At 34.6% G+C, this 25,466-nt stretch overlaps 1 protein-coding gene and 1 non-coding gene across 17 annotated transcripts in view; both read right to left on the bottom strand.

Annotated features, from left to right (window-relative positions):
- Positions 1 to 25,466, bottom strand: part of NAALADL2 (N-acetylated alpha-linked acidic dipeptidase like 2) — a 1,364,432-nt gene that overhangs the window by 186,202 nt on the left and 1,152,764 nt on the right. The window lies entirely within an intron of this gene.
- On the bottom strand, positions 9,195 to 9,329 carry LOC115934069 (U4 spliceosomal RNA). The gene has a single exon (XR_004069922.2). It is a non-coding gene; the product is annotated as a U4 spliceosomal RNA (small nuclear RNA).

Here is a 25,466-nt window from a genome sequence, read left to right as displayed (position 1 = left end):
TACTAGGCCTTCCCTCTTCATGGGTGGAATTCGCACTCACATTCCTGGGCAGCACTTGCAAGGGCGCTGGGACCCTGGTAATATAGGGAAAAAAAGAGAAGAAAAGGGACACCTTTTCTCTCTCTTCCTCCATCCTGTGTCACTCCAAAAGGAGGAAGGCGACTAAGGGATGCCTTTCTCCCCTCCCTTTCCAGATGAGTAAGCAACCTTCTTCAGCCTGCACTCCTCAAGTGCAACCTGAATCACTAGAACTCCTTTGACTCTCAGACCCTAGAGGAAAAAAATGCTTTATATTCCTTTGCATAAGGGTTTGGTCAAGTTATAAGCTGCAAAGGGCCATCCCAAGGGAATAGGGAAGCAAACTGCAGAGATGTCTCCAGCAGGGGAATCAGTTCCCTTTGGTCCTACGCCTCCTAGTCCACCCCTTTCTCCCTACCCAGGTTGTCTCTTAAACTTGTCTGATCCTAGAAATCCTCGTTTCAGGCAGGTCCTGACCTCACTTCTGCTCCTACAAGAGATGCCTTGTGAATATGTCCCCATTAAAGTCCAGGTCCCCTTTTCTCTACAGGACGTAAGCCAAATTAAGGGGGTTCCTGGCAAGTTTTCAGACAACCGTGACAGGTATATAGAGGCTTTCCAGAATTTAACTCAAGTATTGGAAATTTCCTGAAAGGACAATATGTTACTTTTCAATCAAACCCTGACTACTGCTGAGAAGGAGGCTGCCCTGCAAGCAGCAGAGAAGTTTGGGGATGAGTTTTTTATCTCATATAGTGCCAAGGTAGGGGATGAGCCTTATCCAATTGGAAGAACAGCAGTACCATTGGAGGACCCTACATGGGACCCCGATGATGAAATGGGAGAATGGAAGAGGAAACACTTTCAGGTGTGCATACTGGAGGGCTTACGTAAGACTAGAACTAAGCCTCTCAATTACTCCAAACTATCCACAACAGACCAGAGATCAGATAAGAATCTCACTGCCTTCCCAGAAGGGCTGAGAGCGGCCTTGGTAAAGCACACTTCTCTAGCTCCTGATTCAGTTGAAGGACACTTAATCCTAAAGTACAAGTTTATTACTCAGGTGGCCCTTGATATCAGGAGGAAGCTACAGAAACAGGCCATAGGACCAGACAGTGCTCTGAAAGTGGCCACGTTAGTCTTTTAGAATAGGGTTGGGAGGACGCCCAAGAGAGGGAAAATAGATGCAAAAAAAAAAAGACAGAGGCTCTAATGGCTGCCTGGCAGGCTTACAAACCCCAGAATCCCTGAGAGGCACCTGGTAACTGCTACAAATGTGTCAAGCCAAGGCACTTTAGGAAGGACTGCCCAGGCAGCATGAGGAAGCCTCCTCCACCCTGTCCAATCTGTGATGGGGACAACTGGAGGGTGGACTGTTCCCGAGACACAAGTCACAGGGTCCAGAGCCAGTCTTTCAAATGGTCCAGCAGGACCAAATGGGTCCCAGCACTCCTCTCCCTAGCTCCAATGGTTCAGACCACCATTACCATCCAGGAGTCCCAGGTGATTCTGGAGGTCGAAGGAAGGAAGGTGGACTTCCTCCAGAGTAACCATTTCTGTTCTCCTCTTCAATCCAGGCCTGCCCTCCTCCCTTAGCACAACTGTGAGTGACATCTCAGGAAAGCCTTTAACTTGATATTTTTCCCAATGCCTTAGTTGTAGTTGAGGAGACCTCTTGTTTACTCACGCCTTTTTAATCATGTTTGAAAGCCCAACTCCTCTGCTAGGTGGGGATATTTTAGTTCCTATGGGAACTACCATCCTCAAGACTCCAGGACAGATTCTTCTTCTCCCTTTGGTGGACTCAGACATTAATCCAGAAGCTTGGGCAACTCAAGGGAAAATTCGCTGAACTGCAACTGCCATACTGATCCAGATCCACCTTAGGGGTCCCACCTCCTCCCTAACCAAAGACAATATCCCTTAAAAGCAGAAGCTACGAAAGGGCTAGAAGCCATGGGCAATAACTTGAGGATGCAGGGCCTCCTCAAACCCTGCAACAGCCCTTGTATTACCCCAATATTGGGGGTACAGAAACCCACAAACTGAACATGGAATCGCAGAGGGTCTGGGATCCAAGTTGGCACAAGGGAGTGCAGCCTGCTGGGTTGAGCAGGTGGAACAAGCCCAGGGGTCCCCAGGCCCCAGGCAGAGGTCACTGCATTGCAGAGATTTCCAGCTTGCGAAGTGGCACTGAAGGAATCCTGTGTCACATATACACTCCCAGATTCATATTTTCAGAGTTCCTACATTGTACTATGGCATGCAATCTTGTCTAGCTGGCTCTTATTCCCTCACTCTAGAAAGAGCAAAAAAATGAGATGTAAGTAATGACTCTGATCTCTGCTCCAGAAACCTAATGTTTATATTCAGAATAATGTAGATATATGTAGATTTTTTAAACGTGAGTACTACTGATTTAATAGTGATAGCAATAATAATGTTATTTATTACATTTATTTAGATTTATTTAAACATTTATTTATATTCATAATATATTTATTATATTTATAATTAAATATAATAAATGGATGTGTTGAATACATACAATAATTCTAAAATGTAAATATTAAATGTATATATTTTGAATATGATTGCTTGTAATAAAATATAGACACATTTATATTATATAAAACATATCATTTATATATCAAACTTATCTGTGATATATATGATAAATATTCCTTTTATTAAAATGACTATTTATAAATAACATATAATACTAAAATATATATCATATTATATATAATACATATTACATTATATGTAATATATAATTATGTATTATATATAATTATGTATATAATAGATGATATAATATATATTATAAGTAACATGCTATATAATATATATTATATAACATACATAATCATATGTAATAATATAAATATATATTATACGTATTTTATATACATATATATTATTTTATTTTATTTTTTTTTGAGACAGAGTCTCCCTCTGTCACCCAGGCTGGAGTGCAGTGGTGCAATCTGGGCTCACTGCACCCACCGCATCCTGAGTTCAAGTGATTCTCCTGCCTCAGCCTCCCAAGTAGCTGGGACTACAGGTGCGTGCCACAAGCCTGGCTGATTTTTGTGTTTTTAGTAGAGACGAGGCTTCACCATGATGGTCAGGCTGGCCTTGAACTCCTGACTTCCAGTGATCCTCCTGCCTTGGCCCCCCAAGGTGCTGGGATTACAGATATGAGTCACCATGCCCGGCCAATACTAATAAATATTATTAAAGATTTAGCAATATTTATTGAATATTTGGTTTATGGCAAGTTGCTTAAATTATCTGTGCCTCAGTTTTCTCATCTATAAAATGGATACCAATAATTTTATCTCTCATAAAATTATCAAAAGGATTTCAGGACATAATATATGTAAAATTCTTAAAAATAATGTCTAGAACTATTTATTCATCAAACAATTTTTTTCAGAAAGGTATTTATTATTTTTCCCAATATGCAGATTAAGGAAAGAGGCTTACAAGGGTGAAGAAATCTGCCTAATGAAATACATCTACTCATTGGTAGAATTTTAATGCAAGCATAGGACTCACTTATTCTGAGTTAATTCAGTGGTCATTAAATGCCAATTCATAGGGTGGTGCTGTAGCTCAGTGCATAACAAAATGACAATGATAATAATAATGCAGAAAGTTATTTTTTCATAAAACTAAATATATTCTAATCAAAGAGCTGTCCTTTTTCCTGAAGTTGTGTTTTCAGCTGTCTTTTGATATTAAAATATTTCTTCTCTTATGAAATAAATTGAGAGTAGATTGCTGTTTTGTTATTTACTTGTTTTGTCCTAACCTGCTTACTTGGTAAATTTACAGTTGGCATTCTAGGTCAATCTCAGAATTTCTATTTTATGATTCATTTCATTTGTCCTAAAGAATTAATTAATATCTAAGAAGTACTTATTAAATCTTTTAGGCCTTTGTCATGCCAGTTTTAGAAATTAAAAAGATTGATTTTCAGCAAATTTATTTAATTTTTTATAGTTGCATATCTTGTGTCAGGACTGAAATTTCAACCTTGATCAGCTGAGTTTTATGCATGCACTCATATTCAAAACACTATATCCAAATATTCTTCTCCTTCAATAATAAATAGCCTTAGAAGGTTAGTAGGCAGTTTCATGACTTCAAAACAATAAACAAAACACTAACCTGAATCACTTTTCTATAGATATAATAGCTACACAGCAAAATGTCAAGATAATACAGATTTTCTGATGGGCAGGAGGCTTAACAGAGTTTTCAATATATATGCTAAATACTACCTGCTAGAATGTCACAATGCTATCAACACTTAAAAATAATCTGATCATAAAATATGTATTATAATTTAAGCTAGAGCTTCTAAACATTTTCAAGCCAAGTATCATTCAAAAATAAATACTAAATATCTAGATTGTTTAAGAGATTCTGGCATGCCAGGCCGAGGGTGGTGGCTCACGCCTATCATCTCAGCACTTTGGGAGGCCGAGGCGGGCAGATCATGAGTTCAAGAGTTCGAGACCAGCCTGGCCAACATGGTGAAACCTGGTCTCTACTAAAAATACAAAAGTTAACCAGGTATGGTGGCTCGCACCTGTAATCTCAGCTACTCAGGAGGATGAGGCAGGAGAATTGCTTGAACCCCGGAGGTGGAGGTTGCAGTGAGCTGAGATTGTGCCACTGCATTCCAGCCTGGGTGACGGAGCAAGACTCCGTCTTGGGAAAAAGAAAAGAGAGAGATTCTGGCATGCCTACTTTGTGAGAGCAGTATATTGTGGGATATTGTATATCTCTTGAGAATCACTGATGTGTAAAAGGTATATGTTTATCTTCAGATATTCCCCAAAGAGAATATCTATAGATGGATATATCCTAATGTATGGGAGATTATGTCAATCCTTGTATTCTATAATATGAATTGAAAAAATATTTTATGTATTATGAATAATAGCAAATGATGCTAAAATACATTGTAATAGTAGCTCAATTAACCCTCAGAAAAATCCTGTGAAGTAAATGTTATTATTATCCCAATTTTATAGATGAAGAAACTGAGGTACAGTGAGTTCGAATATCTTGCCCAAGCAGTAAAACCAGGAAATCATCACAGGCATTATCTGTGCTCTTAGCCATTTGAAAATACATTGTCTAAAATATAGACAATAGCCAAATGAATCATATGATTGACTTTATATTTAATACAGTCAGATGTCCCTGGATAAATTATGTATTTCTATTCCTGCTAAATTATAATGTAGCAATGATTTTTGAGAATCATCTCAGGTGAGAAAAAATAAAATTTATGTTCATTTCATATAAATTTCAGACATGAATAAAATACACTACTATGCATAATGTTGTAATTTAAAATCTTTGCTTGCCCATTCTTCAGTAATTTTAAGTCTATGCACTACTTTATCGTATTTCAAGTTTTAAGACAGAACATATGAAAATATAACTTTCCAAAATATTTTGGATCATTTCACTAACTAGTAAGCAAGTAGATATCTTTCTTTTCACATGGAGTGTGGACTGCTTAGTAAAGGAATTAGCACCATAACATCAAGTCATTAAATGGTTAACTGAGAGCTCTTTTCTCTTTAGCTTGTCTCCTTTCTTTGGGGAGATAGATGTTCTGCATATCAGACACACCAATAGATGATTCTATAATTATTTAACACCCAGTCATCTGAAGTCCTGGAGGAGGGTCCAGGAGGAGTCATTATGGATGAGGGAAAGACACTCCGAAGTCTCAGAGCCCTAGCTGCTTACCAACTCTGCTAACATATTTTGTTGTAAGTGATTCAGCAATCAGTGGTGGATCCTGGCTATCCCTGGGGTAGAGGTGCCACACCCAGCATCATGGTAACACAATGAATAAAATTATTAACATACAAAATTACATTTTATATATCACTGAGAATGCAGAACTTACACAAATAAATTGCAAGGTAGGAAAAGAAAAAATGATATTCTCAAATTTGGGGTGGTGAGGAGGAGAAATTGTCTCAATCATAAGGAATCCAAACTTTAATGCAGTCTTAGTATTAATAAAACCTGGTCTCTCTGGTAAAGCCTCAAGTGAATTTAACAACAGCATTTTTTTTGAGGTCAGAGCCTGTTAGCCTCTTGAAAAGCTTTCTGTTAAACAGTCAGTCAGTGCTTTTCTCAGGGCTGTATTTAATCAACTCTGAAAGAAATGGGGGATTTAAAGGTCTTAAAGTTAAGGGCAAAAGAATCTAAACATGGGGTTAAGAAGAAACAAATACATTCGTCAAATCCTGAGAAAGATATTATAGCCCTTCAAAGTCCTTTGGCTAAGAACAGGAAGAGAGTACCTTTATAGTCATGACCTCATGTTTCATAATCTGGGTGAAAACACCCAGGGAAATGAAACCAGGAACAACAGTTTATCTAGATTTTATCACTTACTGTACTACTCATTGTTATTTGAAAATCTTTTTGTCAAATATTAAGCCCAATATGTAAAATTGTGCAGAAATAAGACAGACACCATTCTAGAAATGAATGGTTGTTTAAATCTGTCCCAACTGTCCTTCCCTCTTCTCCTGCAGCCCACCCCATGGGATTTCATTTGGCAACATATGAATGACTTCATATTAATACAGTCAGATGTCACTGGATAAATTATGTATATATTTCTATTCCTGCTACTACTTACCAAGGGCTAAATGCAAGTCTTTATTTTTCTATGTATTTCTAGGGAGTACAGATAGATTTAATTTCAAAGGCTAAGAATATTTCTGGAATATCTGTAATTTAGGGCAATGTTTTCCTTTAGCTAAATCCATTTATTTTAATCATTCTTTTCATTTATTCAACTGGAAATCAATAAAGGCACTAAATTAATTCTGCAATTCACTAAAGCAAAAATTCCATTTAACTGAACGAATAGTTGTTAAAGAAAGCCACTATTTTAGCCCCAGTGGATAAAACATGTGTGGCTTAGTTTGTCTCTCAATGAATGTCTCTGAAGACTATATACCATGCTTCACTTCAACAAATTATCCAACCTCCAACATAGAACAGACTATTTCCTTTGTAAATTAAAATATAAAGAAAGAAAATATGCTTTTAGTTGATTTCTGATAGCATCTTTCCTTAATTTTCATTTGAGAATAATCAGTTATCTCGATTTTCTCCAGTCCTAATTTAATGACAGTGAAATTAAAAAGACATTGATGTTCTACTTTTCAAACAATGGATCACTTCTGATTAAACTTCAATTGAACATTAAACTTCTAGACTTAAAACAAATTGCCTCTTTTTTCTTTTTAACTTGGACCCAATTTCCTGCTGCCCTCAGGTCTCTCAATGGTAATTAATTGATTTATGAATCAATTGAAGGGCGATTTCAAGTTGAAAAAAAAATAGAAAAACTGCTTCTTTTAACAAAATTTATGACCAATATTTTACAAATGACAATTCTCTCTCAAGTTAACTATTTATCAGTGAGCAAATTTCACATTTATAAGGTATTTTTTAAAAAGTTGAGTGTGCAAATTTAATTTCACTTGAAATTATTATTTGCCTTTGTAAAAGTGCCTTAATCAAAGTACCACATCTAACTATACAATCATTAAGTTATCTTATTGTGATTTAATAGAATAAGCAAATCTGAAGAGCAATAATTCTCACAAAACTCTCCATACAGATAGCATGGTAGACTTAGCTAAGTAGAAATTTGGGGCCTGGGTTTAAATTCTAGCTCTGCTACTCACCATTGTTGACTTTAATTATGCGCTTTAGCTCTCTGAAGTCAGTTTCTCACGTGTAATATTGGGATCTTGATATCACCTTCAGAGTGCTATTGTATATTGTTATTATGTTTGCATATACAGCATACTGTATTTTCATCATATCTATACTAACAGTTATATATTAATATTCAATATTATTAAATGAGAACAATGAGCAAAACACTCAGAATGGTTGCTGGTACAGAGAACTGTTTAGTAAGTGCCAACACATTATTATTATTATATTAGTGGATCTTATTAAACTGCATGTCCAGTGCTTAGTATTTCTTCAGATACACTGATAAACATGTTCATGTGAATACAATGTCTCTGAATCTTTATCAGAAACACACATGATCAAAAACTCCACACAAAAGGGAAGAAGATGGTAAGATGGCTTTATGACTCAAAAATGTCCAGAATATTTGATAGAATTTTTACAGTATTATTTGTGGATTAAAAATTCAACATAGTAAATAATGGTAATTCATTGGAAGACCAGAAAACTAGAATACAATGGCTTAAGATCCTGAGAATAAAGTATCATAGCCATCTGTGTGGTCATGAGAAAAAGTCTTAAACATTTTCATCCTTTCTCCCTCATCTGTAACAGTTCAACAAATGTTTATTATGCTACAGGTCATTATTTGTACATTGAACATGTAAAAAAAAAAACACAGTCATTGACATTGTTAAATAAACAAAAAAGAAGAGAGACCAGAATATATAAACACACAGAAATGTAGATAGATGCCATTAGCTATCAGATTGTTGTTTGCAGAACAACTCTCATTTCCCAATTTGCTAAGAAAGCTAGAAAAATCTACTTACATAGGGTGATCCTCTATGTTTTCCTACTTGTATTTAAATGAGATCATATATGTTTAAGTCCTTAATGTGTAAATGGATAAGAGTGAAATCTCAACAAACACAAGTTTATTAACAATTTTTAGAAATTAATTTTTAGCTTCCTATTTTAAATTTAGAATTGATATTTAAGGGTTGGAAAAGATATTATAAATTAGGTAAATTCCTTTTTTTTTTACATTGAAAAAAACTAGCATAAAGAAGGTGCCTGATTTACCCAGTATAAAGAGAACTAATCTGTGGGACAGCTCAGGATAGACTTTGTTCTAGTCACCATAGTGCCACTTAATAATGCCAAGTACCCTTCCTAAACTCCTCATCAAAACTGCAAGTCGTTCACAATACAAAGGTGACTAGTGACTAGCAGTTGGAAGGGAGATGGGAGAGGGAAGAAGTGTGTAAGTTAATTTCCCCTCTGTTATGCTGTCCAGCATCTAGAGTTTTGTCCATTGCTTAGTTCATACACTATAATGAAAGAAAAAAGGTTGAGAATAAACAAAATATGAGCTCTGGTAATGTATTCATTATAACAATAGTCCCCAAAATGGAAGAATTACATACACAGTCACAAATATGCCTATGTAAGTAAACTACAAATATTTAGTTTTCAATTAGCAATAATCGCGCTTCGGATAAACCTCATTGGCTATGATACTGCCACTGCACAAAGCTAACTACAAAGATTTTAAAAAGGAAAGAAACATATTCCATATCTTAAAAAAAGTCATATATACTATAAATAGGACAATGATATAAATACTACACATATGTATTTTAACATTCTTTAATGGAAATCTTTTCTATGCTTCCTTTAATAAAGCCATTCTAATTTTTAAATGGAGGTCTTATTTATATTAATATCCTTAAAAATTCTATGTTCTTTGTGCACTTCTCATTGCTTCCAATGTTTCAGACTACACTTTTTTTTCCTACTGGCTGTCTCAGTTGAATTGTGATCATGAGGCCAAAATCAGTGTTCAATCCCTATGTGGGCCAATAGACCTGTCACTGAAAACTTTTTGTTAATCTGGGTGTCTATTTTCATTCTATTTCGTGATCCTGCAATTATACACTGCTGCTCCAAAGTGAAACTGGCTCAACACAGAAAGAGCACTTAGTACAAACAATTATTACTACTAAAAAAAAAAAAAAATCACACTGGGCCTTGGATCAAGAGGATTCTTTTTGGTATATGTTTTATGGTGATAGCTGAGAATAGTGGTACACATCAGCATTTATTAATATTTTACAAATAATAAAAGACAATGATATAAATAAAATGTAAGCTATGCATAGTGGCAAAATGGTAACATTTGCAATTTCAACTATGATACCACTCTGGAAGCAATTTATACTTTGCATATTATAGACATTCACTAAGCCTGTAATGGAAAAATGAAGGATCAGTATAGTTTCCAAGAATTTAACCTATTATAAAACTGAGAATATTATTAAATCAACTTATATCTAAAAGACTCATTGTTTCCTAAATTTCATAACTCCTACACAATTGTTAAAACAATGTTTAAAGGATTGTCTCATTTTGCATTCAAGATGTATGCCAAAGTCTGTGGAAGCATGAAGGCAAAAAACACACTGGGAGAGAGGATAAAAAGAAGAGCAGAACAAAAGTACCTCTTGTGTCTGCACTGCAGGCTCTCTGTGTCTTTATAGAATGGATTTCCTGTGCAATAAATAAAGCGCTGGACACGGAACATATTTTGCAGATAAACTGCTTATAATAAATTTTATATTGTGGAAATTTTTTAAAACAGAAAAGGCAGATTTAGGAAAAAGTGGAGCTAATCTTAATTAAAAGATTAAAAGAGGAACAATATTTTAATAAAAATGATGTTTTGAATAAATTAGCCCATAGTCCACAATCTGAAAATGGAAAGTATTCTAGAACTTCAGATTGTGGACTATGGGCTAATTTATTCCAAATTAAATGCCATGTTCCACAGATGTCATTATTAATTAATTAATTTCTCAGTGGAAATAAGTAATTAATAATAACATCCGTGGGACATGATATTTGAGTGGCCACACATTCTGGTAGCAATGGGAATCAAATGACAGGATTCTAATCCAGGTTTTGTCACTGACATAGTGACCTCGGGCAAAAATCCTTAGCATTACTGCCCTTGAGTTTTTAATTAATATGGTATAATTCTAAATTTCTCAAATTTCAGATTCAATATGATGTGTGTGTGCATGTGTGTGCGTGTGTGTGTGTGTGTGTGTTCCATGTCACCTGCTCTTCTGTCTCTAACCCATTGTTTCTCATTCCTAGCTGCACATTAGAATCACTTGGATAAAAACTCACGGATGCTTGAAATTCATCCAGAACAATTAAAACTGAATAATAAGATTGATCTTAAAAGATACATTTTCACAAAATCCTTTATTAAGAGTCAACGTCTTCCCTCTTTTACAGGTGTGATCAAGAAACATAGTCACATGTTTTTAAGAAATGCCAATTTATAACCAATTTGAACTACTCGGTAGTTGTTCACTGATTTTCTAACATTTCAAACGATGGTTTACTACCCTTGAAAAAACAGGAACTAGTAAGTCATATATTGACCCCTCCACACCACCTTTATTTCTGTATACTCTATTGCCTTTGCCCATAAAATAGAGATTAGGTTATTTATGGTGTATATGTAAATCTATCAAGGATTACACAGATGTGATTCTGTCTCAAATTATGAGTTAAAAAAGTTTTTGATATGACAAAATATGTATAAAGTTAGCAGAGTGGAAGGAAAAAAGCATAATTATGAATTATACACATACTACTATCATTCACGTAAAATACTTAGAAAACATCTGAGAAAAATACAATAAAATGTAACAACGAATATGAGATTATGAATTGCTTTTTCTCTTTATACCATTATTTGCTTTCCATTTCTTTAGCATTGTGTGCATATTATATTTACAAATAACACTTGAATTTAAAAAATATATAATCTAAGTTCAATGGAACACTCATCTGAAAAACATTTGGCTTAATGCCAGAATTTTCTTCAGGTTCAAAAAGAAGCCAAACTTCACAATACACCTTCTTACTCTCTCTGTGTAATTTTCTTTCATACATTCATTGAATGAGCTGCAGTTCAATAGCTTTTGTGGTCTTCTTTTTCTCTCCACTTGGTGTGGTATAAAAGATATTTCAAAAAAATAAATATAAGCAACTCAATTGCTTGTTAAATGTTATGTTAAGGATATGTACTGATCCAGCAAAATTACCACAGACAGCCACACATGCTGCTGAAATGTAAGCTTCCCTGCCTACCTGTCTACAGGAAAACCAAGTGGTGACTCAAAATTGCTTTGCTCTTCTCTGACACTTCAGCTAGAAAACTAAGACCAAGGAACAGAAGTATGCTAGGTTTTCCTTACACTCTTCTGTTTGCCTCAAGTAGAAGCAAATCGTAATATGGATTTAGAATAAATTAAATACAGTCCATTCAAGTATCTGAATGCACAGCTGGGATTCAAAAGCTGTAGATGCTACATCTGTTGCTCTACCAGAAAGATCTGTTAGTGAATAGCTAGTGGTTTCAGCTGTAAGGAGTTCCGCAATATTACACCTCAAATATTATGTATATTTTAGGTGAATTTAAGCTTAAAGAAAATATCTTTTGCCCTTAAGGTGACAAAATAGATTTTTTTTGTTATTCCCTTTCTCCCTCAGTTATTTTCTGACATCCGCAGCAGCAAAGGCGTTTTCATATACAAAAAAAAAAAAGGCTAGTTTCTCTGACTTTACTTAGACTAGCAAAAAAGGGAAACCAATACTTCCTTTTCCTCTAAATATCAGGATTGGGATTTGCTCTTCCAGTGGCTTTGCTTTTCTATCAAGTATCCCTCATCAAACTGGTAGTAACAGCACCTGTTTTTAACCAAGGTGCTGGGCATGAAACCTTCATTTCTATTGAGGTTTTCCTCAGACCTAAATACTTTGGCACTTTAAAAAGAAATAGATCAACAACCTCTGGAGACACAAGGCTTCTTTTGTTCTGTTGCTCTTTGTTCCTTTCCCTTTGTCCCTTCTGAGGACATACAACATCGTAGTGATGTAAAGAACAGTTGCTAAAACTTGCTGAGAGGTCCAAGTAGCTAAGCAGGCTTGAAGAATGTCGTCATAGATTCTCTTCCTCACCAGTCTTGTAACAAATATTTTCTTTTGGGTTGCTGTTTTCCACCAAAGGATACTGAGCTACAGGGCAATACTCTGAAGAAAGTAGTTATTTTATTCACCCTGAGTATATGCTCTAGTGATGCAATTTGTAGTCCAATAATTTATGAATTAGCACAGATATTAATATAGGGAGCAATGTACTATCCCAAAAATTTAAAACCAGGAGTCTGTGCTGTAAAATTATAATTAAATGTTATCTAAATACAGGTTTAAAAAAACAGCAATACACAGTTAATCTATGCTGTAGAATTATAATTACATGTTATCTAAATACAGTAAAAAAAAAAAAACAAACAAGCAATATACATCTAGGTGTCCTCAGCCTGAGGAGTGAATGAAGGTTGGGGAAGGAGGAAGAGTAAAACATATGCTTACATTGAAAGAGGAGGCAAATAAGCCTATCTTTTTCCTTCCTCCAAATTTAAATTATCTTTTTTCTGACCAACTCAGTTACCAGAATGAGGTCTTCAGTCTGCCTTATACATAAGTACATAATTTTATTTCCCCCTAAGAATTTCCCTACTTCCTGCTGATGCACTGCAATATCTTTTTTTAATGGGAATAAAATCTTTCCCATCCATACCTAGAAATAAAAGCTTAGAAAACATATGTAGATTTGAGCAAACATTAACTAAAAAATCATTGCTACAGACTTTCATTCAAGGTGCACAAATGACTCATGTCAGATTTCTGTATAGAACTCAGAAGGAAAGACACTAAAGGAGTCCTTATTGAGGGAGGAACAAATGAGCTGCAAAGGGTCTGGTGATATTAAGGTCATGAGTAGATGACTGACATCAGATCTCTGCTGATTCTGGTAAGAGTGTGGGTACTAGCAAGCACGAAAGGTAAAAGGCTTTCTTCATAAAGGAATAGCTAGAGAATGAACAATTTTTATGATATGGGAATCCTGTACTTAGCTCCAACTCAGTATGAATAAGCAGAACCCGTGATGCTGTCTAAGCCATGGATTATCCAGAGTTATAGGACTCATGCTAATCAGCACTGCCACCATATCCTCACTGCCAATGTCTCTTGCCTAGACTATTGCAGTAGCCCTCCAATTGGTCTTCATGATTATTGTCCATCTTGTGCTTCAACATTGAAGCCACCTTTCTAAAATGGATACCTGATGAGGATGTTTTCCTGCTTAAAATCTTTTAATTTTCAATGATTCATATAAAGAATGAAATCCTGAGCATTATATAGATAGTGGTTCAGGCAGAAATATGTAACCTGTACCTAATCAAGAGGAAAAATTAGACAAACCCAAAATGAGGAATATTTTATTAAAACAGTAGAAGAAATGGGAAGACTTTAAAAAAATTTTGGCTGGGCGTGGTGGCTCACGCCTGGAATCCCAGCACTGTGGGAGGCCGAGGCAGGTGGATCACGAGGTCAGGAGATCGAGACCATCCTGGCTAACGCGGTGAAACCTGTCTCTACTAAAAAGACAAAAAAATTAGCCAGGCGTGGTGGTGGGTGCCTGTAGTCCCAGCTACTAGGGAGGCTGAGGCAGGAGAATGGTGTGAACCTGGGAGGCGGAGCTTGCAGTAAGCGGAGATGGCACCACTGTACTCCAGCCAGGGCAACAGAGCGAGACTCTGTCTCAAAAAAAAAAAAAAATTTCAATGTCATATGAGAAAAAGAAACCACAATGAGATACCACCTCACACTTATTACGATGCTACTGTGAAAAAAATATAACTATGAAAATATCAAGTTTTGGCAATGCTATGGAGAAATTGGAACCCTTTGCATTATTGGTGAGAATGTAAAATCGGACAGCTGTTATTAAAAATAGTATGGAAGTTCCTCCAAAAATTAAAAGTAGAATTACAATATCATTCAGAAATTCTACTTCTGGATATATACCCCAAAGAACTGAAAGTAGGGTCTTGAAGAGATATTTGTTGTTGTTGTTGTTGTTGTTTTTCTTTCAGGATTTTACTCTATTGCCCAGGCTAGAGTGCAGTGGTGCAATCATAGTTCTCTGCAGCCTCAACCTCCTGGGCTCAGGTGATCTTCCTACCTCAGCCTCCTGAGTAGCTGGGACCAACGGTGTGTGTCACAAAGCCTGGCTAATTTTTGTGGTTTTTTTTTATAGATGGGGTCTTGCCATGTTACCCAGGCTTTAAGAGGTATTTTTATATCCATGTTCACAGCAGCGTTATTCTCAGTAGCTAATAAAAACAACCCAGTATCCATCTACAAATGACCGGATAAGCAAAATGCAGCCTATACATACAATGGGATACTATTCAACCTTAAAAAGGAAGGCGATTCTGGCATATGCTACAACATGAAAAAACCTTGGGGACTTTATCGTAAGTGAAATATGAAAATCACAAAAAGACAAGTACTGGATGAATCCACTTACTTGAGGTACCTGGAATAGTCCAAATCATAGAGATAGAAACTAACAGGTGGTTGCCAGGGCCTGGTGGGAGAAGGGAGTGGGAAATCATTGTTTACTGGGTATAGAATTTCAGTTTTGCAAGATGAAATGAATTCTGGAAATGGATGGTGGTGATGGTTTCAAACAATATGAGTCTATGTATTATAACTCAACTGTACATTTAAGATTTTTTGAGATGGTAAATTTCATGTTATACATAAAACTGAAAAAATGTTTACAAAAAGTAAAAGAGATGGAATAGGGCTGTGGAAATATTCTAAATAAATGTGTTTTAAAAATGTAACTAAATGAAATATCTGATCCTCGATTGAATCTTGTACTGTAGATAAATAAACGCTATAAAGGACATTATTAGGCCAAGTGAAAAAATTAGAATATGAGCAGTAGATTAGATGAAAGACATCGTGTTAATTTTAAAGTTACTGAAGTTGCTACTGCATCGAGGTATGTAAAAGAATGTTCCTATTCCTGGGTAACATACAAAGACACATTTAAGGTAAAAGAACATGATGTATATAACATACTCTGACATATTTCAAGAAAAAAGTTATATAGAGAGAAGGAGACAAAGGGAGAACAAATGATTGATACATGGGGAAAGGTGTTAACAATAGATGAATCTTGGTAAATATAGGGCTACGATTATTTGTATTATTTTATTATTAGTCTTGCAACTTTTCTGTAAGCTTGAAAATGTTACAAACCCTGCATATGGAATTTAAAGCTCTTCATAATTGGCTTTAGTCTATCTCTGCAGCCTCTTTCCAGTTCCCACAACACTGTGCTGAAACTGATAATGCTGAATCACAGCATGGATTTTTGTTCAAACCCTTTAACTTTGCTATTTCCTCTGCATAATAAATATCTACTGGTGCTCTAAAGTCTAGATCAATTATCATTTCCAGTCTTCCCAGGCAGAATTAAATGCTTCTCTTTGACCGTATTGGCTTTATTGGGACATATATATAGAAAGAGCTAAAAATAATGTGTGTGTGTTGACATATACACACACACATCATATTTAGCTCGCTCCCTCTCTCTATATATATAGATACACACATACAAATAAATATATAACATATTATGTTTACATACATGTTACATATATAGATATATAGTACTTATCACTGTGTATTAAAGTTCAGAATATGGCAAAATACCTACATTATGCATTCAACAAATGTTTTAAATTAGTGATTAATCATTAACTAATTAATGCTAACTATTACTCCATGAGGAATTTATATAGAAATGGATATAAATACATATTCACCTGTATACTAAACTATATCATACCTCTCTGCCTTATCTTTTATTTTCCTGTCTACTCTTCTATCAATAGTTACAATACGTAGATAAGAAGACTTTCAAATTCATACTTTTTGAAGAGATGCTTATAGGTCATTAATGCTGGAAAAACTCCCTACACACATAACAAAGTTCAAGTCTACCTGAATATACAATCACAAGAGTATATGTATTAATACCTATCTAAAGCCCAGTTTATAAAAATATCAACTGTTTATCGTGTTTTTACAATTGGTAAAAATGTAAATAAATGCAGACAAATTCTAAGAAGCACGCAGCTTAATTCTGCTAAAGCAAAAATTCTATAACTTCTGGTAAATATTTCTACAATATAACTATGGCCATATATCTTTACTCAAAGTATGGTTTATGGCTAAAGACATTATAAAAAACATAATTAAAGTTGACAATCTGGTTTTTGGTTGTGGCATTTGGCGTTTATGAAAGATATTGAATTTATGTGTTAGGAATGAAACCCTCTGTTTATTCATGGGTCAGCTACTTGTGTGGGTGTATGTCAAGCCATTTTATCAACTGACTTCAATTTTTACCTAGAACAATAAATATCTTTATGGGAGATGGTATGATTCATTCAGTTTGTTCAACCTACTCAAAGTATTTTAAGAGAAATAAAGTCTAAAATGCTGGATTCTGACACTCTTTATGTCAATATATTGCTGTGAACTTATAACTTGCCCCATATCACCAGATATCCTGTGCTCCTGACACATGCATTATATTCAATCACTTTATCAAAATAAAGTGGGATTTTTCATATTGTGTCCAACATCATAGAGCTAAAAATAATAAAAACCATTTTGCTGTTTGGTGTAAGAAAGCATTGGTGAAATGCATTCACTATGTCAAGTATAGAAATAACAATTAAATATAATTTTTAACATACACATACAATATTTTGATATTAAATAATATGGTGTTATTAATTATTTCCATTTTAATTAGTTTAAAACATTAAAAGTAAAGGGTTATATAAACATTCATAAGAATATTAAAATGTGCTTCAAAGTAAACATCAGGTACATCAAAATAAATTTAAATAATTAGAAGTCATTTTAGGCATAAATAAAAATGCTATCTTTCATTTATCCATATGCCTAAAATTGTCTTTTCTAAGCAGAAAAAAACCACTTTGTTTAACACAGATTTTTCCTTATTGTAATTAGAAATGCAGATGGAAAGACTAAATTAGGCAATGGTTGACAGGAGGAAAGACATTTGCTTTAAAATCGTTGGGAGTGATTTCAAGTTCAAATCTTTTGAAATGAAACAAGGTCCATTTGTCACAGAATATAATTCAATGCCACATGGTCTGGTTAGTTGGCTCAACTTTGGTTAAGACTAAGACACATTTGTGGGACAAAAGGCAAATGAAGTACAGACACCAGTAAGGAAAAATGCTCAGAAAAATATTAATTCATTTCAAGCTTACAAAAGCTAACATATGTAGGTTTTCCATATCTCTCCAAGAGCTCATCTAATACTTTTCACTGATAGTTTATACCTTAAAAGACAAAACATCTGCTATGCAATAAGATGTGATTCTTCAGAAACTTAAGAAATTTGAGATTATGTGTATGTACATACATTTAAAAATGAGTGTCTTGAGACTAAGGGCATAAAAGAATATAGAGAGATTTATATAGAAAGAGGAATATATACATATATATGTTAGATATATATACTGATTTGATTATATATCAAGTGTATTTGCACATGAAATTCAAATATATCTATTGAATGTTTATTTTAATATAAAATATACATGCACATATACAAAATGATATGTCTTTAAAATTATGTGCACTTTGATTTACACATTCAAAATCTTAAATTGTGTATGATATACCTGATATTTATTTTATTGAATTTAAATATTAGGAACTGTGGGATATAACACTGTCCTGCTCTCACACAGCTGATATGGGCCTAAGATTTGAATTCATAAAACAATTAGGCAACAATGTTTAATCTAAATATTACTTTCAAGTATTCACATAATATTAAATGAAGGCAAATATCTTAAACTGTTTCTATAATAATGCTGACTAGTACATATAGTAATGGGTAATATTATCATAATAAAGATACCATTTTGGTCAAAGAAAGCCTCAACTACTGTAGAAATCTGTTACTGAGTAAAGCTATGTATGTTCCACCTCCATTAACTGGAAAATGATTGTATTTACACACACATACTCACACAGTAAAACAAAGGGGAAAAAAAGAAACTACAGTGAGGATGAAGAAGCCTGAATGTCAACACAAATAGAATATAACTTAGAGTTGGAGAAAGAACTTGGGGGACTTGACTCAAGGTCCATCTCTATGAATGTACTTGAGGAAGGGTAGGGCAGAAGCTGAGAACTCACTCTAAAATCAGACACCTGGCTTCAGATTCATCCTTCATATTTACATGGCTATAAAAGCTACTTAAACTTTCAAAGAAATATATGAATTTATGTATAATAAGATGTTTAACATGATACTCATTTTATAGTAATTACTCTATAAATGTTAGCCATTATTATTATAATTATAATGATAACCTTTGTCAAGAAACTGAAACTGAGATTATCAGTAATTTTATTGGGACTATGGAATTAATAATGATTCCTATGTGACAGGATTTCAAATGAATATACCACATAATAAAATTCTTCATAATTGTTATCCTACAGTACCTATATGCCAGTATAAATTCATTAGCAGTAATTTTCATAGTTCACATTTCAGAATCACTACTGGAGTGGTGCTAGGTTTGCTAATATGTTATTACCACAGAGGCCACACCATGAAGAGTATAACAAAGATGTTCTTCGAAGGCACTAAGTAACACCTGCACTCAAGGCCTTCGCATTGTTGAATAAAAGAAGGATCCAAACAATGTAACTTCAAATGTGTTTCAACTTGTAAAACATTGAGTCATTAACCTTAACAATGTCAGTGCGCTCTTACTACAAAACTCAACTAAACGAGTGTCCAGGGGAATTTTTAAGAGCACAATTCATGAAGAGTAATGTACTAAAAGCATTACCAAAGGCTGTTAGAGGGAATGCACCTGAGTGCACTGTGAAGGATTAAGTAACTGGAAACAGTGGGAAAGAAAGGTAAATACACGGAAAAGGCTCCAAGTGTGAGAACATCATATATATTCTCAGAATAGCAATTGGCTATTGCAGCTGGAGTTGTGCTTTAACATTTGAAGACCTATGAGATAGCGGGGAAACTTCAATACTTTGAGTCATAATAGTTATCCCAGATCTGTCACTTAATATGACTGTCTTAGTCTTATCATCCATAAAATGGTGACAATAATCCTTACCTAAATAGCAGAGCTCTGGTTATTATATGAAACAAGGGGAAAGGCCTTGAAATATGTAGAAAACTAAACAAATCAAGATGTTGTTATTATTAACATTAAGAAAATGGAATTACCTGAACCTGTTTTGCATTTTCACCTGCTCCTTCCATTTTAAGAATCAATAGCATTTACAAAAAAAAAATCTTAGGGCTATTTTTTTAGACCCAACTGTGATGTTAGAGGAAAAATCTTTACTATCTGGAAGATACTGTATAAAAGATAACAATCTATTCAGCCTACTGTATGTAATTTCCTATCTAGGTGTTCCACCTATGGGGTCACATAGCAGAATTAGATAAATTGAAGTCCAAAGTCATTCAAAACAAGACTGTTTTACAAAGTCTTGATGATTTATAAAATAATTAGTGGCAAAGAGCATGAAACTAACAAGATTGATGGTTTCATCTGTTTTGCTATGCCCCTCATTACATAGAATAATATTTGGAAGATACATAATACAACGTATACATACATCTACATGTATATAAATACCCAGAAATGTATGTCTATACACATACACACACGTAGGGAGAGAATAGAGATAATGTTCATATTCTTTAAGAGTATGGCTCTTCAGAGAAAATATCATAATTTTTTATTTGAGATAATCATGCCTGAAGTTTATGGAGCATTATGCTAGAAACTGTGCAAACTCTAATTCTAGATAACTATAGATGTAGATATTCATGTAATTCAGAATTCTCAACTGGGGACAATTTTATCCTTTGATGAGAGGGGGATTTAGCAATATCTGGAGACAATATTGGTTGTTACAACTTGGGGAGAACGGTAACTATAGTGGCATTTAGTAGGCAGAGGCAAGTGATGTTACTAAACACCCTTCAAAGCACAGGACAGACCCCTACAGCAAAGAATTACTTGGGACAAAATGCCAATTTTGAGTGCTGAGGTCAAGATAGCCTGATGTAATACTCAACATAATCATGAGGCAGGTATCATGTGCTGAGGTCAAGATAGCCTGATGTAATACTCAACATAATCATGAGGCAGGTATCATGACTCTCACTCTATAGATGAAGAGATTAAAGATTAAAGACATTAAATTATTTATAAAAGGTTACAATCCAGTAAGAAACAAGGCTAGAATTTAAATCCAGGGAGTTTGATTCCTAAAACCACACTTTTACAAATTCATTCTCACTAAAAGATCTTAACACATCTCTCATTCTAGGTAGAATTAGACGTGGTCTTGCAGTATTGATTATTGAGGCTTCACAGATATAGCAACAAACCTCAACTTTTATATCCATATTCGGGTTTTCCCTTCACAAATTAAAGGAATGGAAATCCCAAACAAGAGGAAAAATGACTGAATTGTTGATAAATGAACATTCACTCTATTCGAATTTCAGATATGTTGTACCCTCTGCTTTCACAGAGATGGAAAACTTGCTTTGAAAAGTGCTAATAAGGGTTGAAAGTTACCTTCAAGAAGTTATGCATATTTCAGAAGAAATAAAAGTCATTATGCATTCTCTCTAAAGAGGATACAATCTCAAACTGTCAAAACCCTAAACCCTTCTACATATATTACATATAAATGCCATCTTTTAAAAACCTCTTTCCATTTTTTCTTCTAAATTAGCTTAGCAGGCCATAGTATTATAGTATCTTGGTCTGGCCTGTGAATAATGTGACAGGTAATTTTTCTACTTCTTTTTGCCTGTAGTTAAGTTTGACTGCAGATATGGTAAACAACTTTTATGACTTAGGCGGTAAAAATAAATGTTCTGTAAGCCATATACAGCTAGGTTCTGGACAGCTAGCATAAAATATTACATACTGAATTTACATCTGACAATAAATAATTTAAAAAACCAGGGATATTTTATGGTAATGTACACTAAAATATTTTCTCAAAACAAATTGATAATATTAGTAATAATCTCAACATACCTGCCATGTTACTGGAGAGCAGACTTCTCAACATGGGAAAAAAAAACTCAGTCTGGATTTGCTCAAAAGATGAATAGCAAAAAAATAACTTCGAAGTTAGGAAATACTAATTTTAAGGATTAAATTCTTCATATGGTAAAGAGAATGTCAACATTCAAAGAATGTCATAGTGATAATAGTCTATTCCTATATTTACAATGGATAAGGACGTGCCTTCTGTGAGAGTCTATGGTTGCAAATAACATAAAAATTCTCTCTAAAATAGTATAATTTAGCTTTGTTTAGTTTATAATGATCATGATTAAATCTAAACTATTATAAGCAAACCACCATCTGGAACCACAGCAAATCAAGATTCTATTTTCTATGATGACCAATCATGGAAAGCTTATGCAGACGTCTACTTTGCAATATTGTATAGTAACGTGATTAGATAATCATGCAGACCAATGAACTCAGCTAACTGGAACATAAACAAATGCACAGCAAATCACTTGGAAATACTTCAGTATTTTATCAGGGCCTCCTAACGCAAACTGCTGAAGTTATTTTTTAAAAAACAGAATTGAAATTTAATATCAAGTGTTCTGAATCTATATTTAAAAATATTAAAAGGAATTAAAAAATGGAGAAGTTAGATATTTTTATATGTAATTTACAGGATCTAATGAAAACCTTCATGAATAGAAGAATAACTTAGGATTTCTCAGATTATTCAGGCTCCCCTTTGGTTCCATATAAATTGTAGCATAGCTTTTTCTAATTTTCTGAAGAATGACATTGGTAGTCTCATAGGCATAGTGTTGAATCTATAAATTGTTTGGGGGCAGTATGGTCATTTTAACCATATGGATTCTTCCAAATCATGAGCATGGAATGTTTCTCCATTCATTTCTGTAGTCTCTGATTTCTTTCAACAGTGTTTTATAGTTCTCTTTCTAAAGATCTTTCACTTCCTTGGGCAGCTGTAGCCCCAGGTTTTCATTTTCTCTGTGGCTATTATAAATGGGATTGTGTTCTTGATTTGACTCCAAGCCTGGGCGTTATTGATGTTTAGAAATGCTGCTGATTTTTGTACTCTGATTTTGTTTCTTAAAATCTTGCTAAACTGATAACTTTGTTTATCAGTTCTAGCAGCCTTTTGGTGGAATATTTAGGGTTTTTCAAGTACCAAATCATCATCAGCTAAGAGAAATATTTTGACTTATTTTCCTAACTAACTTCAAACTACACTACAAGGCTACACTAATCAAAAAAGCAAGGTACTAGTACAAAAGCAGACACATAGACCAATGGAACAGAATAGAAAACTCAGAAATACAGCCACACACCTACAACCATCTAATCTTTGACAAGGCCAACAAAAACAAGCAATGGAGAAAGGACCCCTTATTCAATAAATGATGCTGGAATAACTGGATACTCATATGCAGAATAATGAAACTGGACCCCTACTTTTAACTATATACAAAAATTTACTTAAGATAGATTCATGGTGTAAATTTAATACCTCAAGCTATAAAAATCCTAGGCAAAAACATAGGAAATACCCTTCGTGCAATGGCTGTGACAAAGAATTTTTGGCTATGTCCCCAAAGTAATTACAAGAAAACAAAAACTGACATGTGGGACCCAGTTAAACTAAAGAGCTTCTGCACAGCAAAAGTAACTGTCAACAGAGTAAACAGACAACCTAAAGAATAAGGGAAAATATTCACATATTATGCATCCAACAAAAGTCTAATATCTAGAATGTATAAGAAATTTAAACAATTCAGCAAGCAAAAAATAACCCCATTAAAAAATGGGCAAATGGCATGAACAGACACTTCTCAAAAGAATACATAGAAGTGGCCAACAAACATGACAAAATGCTCATCATCACTTATCATCAGAGAAATGCAAATCAAAACCACAGTGAGATGCCATCTCATACCAGTCAGTATGGCTATAATTAAAAAGGCAAAAAACAACAAATGTTGGCAAAAATGCAGACAAAAGGTAATGCTTATATACTGTTGATGGGAATGTAAATTAGTTCAGCCCTGTGGAAAGCAGTTTGGCAATTTCTGAAAGAAACAGAGCTACCATTTGACCCAGAAATCCCATTACTGGGTACATACCCAAGGTGAAATAAATTATTCTACCAAAAAGACAAGGGTACTCACATGTTCATCACTATGGTGTTTGTGATAGCAAAGAGGTGGAAAGCAAAGGCATGGAATTAACCTAGGTACCTATCAGTAGTGGACGGAATAGAAAATGTGGTATATATATACAATGGAATACTATGAAGCCATGAAAAAGACTGAATCGTGTCCTTTGAAAGAACAAGGATAGAACTGGAGACCATCATTCTAAATGAATTAACGCAGGAACAGAAAACCAAAGACTGCATGTTCTCACTTATAAGTGAGAGCTAAACACTGAGCACACATGAATATAAACGTGGGAACAATAGACACTGAGGACTATTTGATGGGAGAAAGACCAACGAGGCGTGTGTGGGTTGAAAACCTACCTATTGGGTACTATGCTCACTACCTGGGTGACAGGATCTGTACCCTAAACCTCAGCATTGTGCAACATGCCCATGTAACAAACTTGCACATGTACCCCCTGTGTATAAAAGAAAAGTTGAAATTAAAAAAAAAAGAATGGCAACATGATCAAGTAAGAAACCTATTTCCTAAAAATAACAATCCTCTGCAGTCCACATAAAGGCGGTATCTTACTCTTTGTCACAGGTTGAATTGGTTTCCCCCAAAAGATGTTGAAGCCCTAATTCTCAATACATGTGAATGTGACCTTATTGGGAAAGAGGGTCTTTGCAGGTGACTAAGTTAACGGGAGGTTTTTTTTTGAGAGTGGGCCCTAATATGACTGCATCCTTAGAAGAAATTTGGACACAAAAGCAGACAAGAGGAACCATCATGTCAAGACTGGAATTATGCTCTACAAGCCAAGAAATGCTAAACATTGGCAGCAAACCACAAAAAGCTAAAAGCAAAGCATGGAACAGTTTCTCCTTGCCACCCTCAGAAGAACCAATCCCACCTACTGACATCTTGATATTTGAATTTTAGTCTCCAGAATGATTAAATGATAAATTTCTCTTGTTTAAGTCACTCAGTTTGTGGGACTTTGGAAACTCCAAGAAACTAATACACTGTTAATTAGGCATTAACCCACTTCACTGTCCTGTTTCATGGTTCTACACTCTAGGCAAAAATGTGCCATACAAATACGCTTACAAAACCTCTAGCTTAATTAGCATACTCACTATTAAGAGAAAAGAAACCATAAACCACTTCAAGTCATTACCTGCTTAGACGTTATCACAATGATAAAGAAAATACTTGTGTTAAAAGGAAATATTATGTTATTTATGGTATCATTAAGAATTGTTCAATGAGAACACATGGGCACAGGGAGGGGAGCAACACATACTGGGGGCTTTTGAGGGGGCAGTGGGAGGGAGAGCATCAGGATAAAGAGCTAATGCATATGGAGCTTAATACCTAGGTGATGGGTTGATTGGTGCAGCAAACCATCATGGTACACGTTTACCTA

Source organism: Gorilla gorilla, chromosome 2, assembly GCF_029281585.2.
Source record: "Gorilla gorilla gorilla isolate KB3781 chromosome 2, NHGRI_mGorGor1-v2.1_pri, whole genome shotgun sequence".
Lineage (NCBI taxonomy): Eukaryota > Metazoa > Chordata > Mammalia > Primates > Hominidae > Gorilla > Gorilla gorilla.
This window is presented reverse-complemented; position numbering and strand designations above follow the sequence as displayed.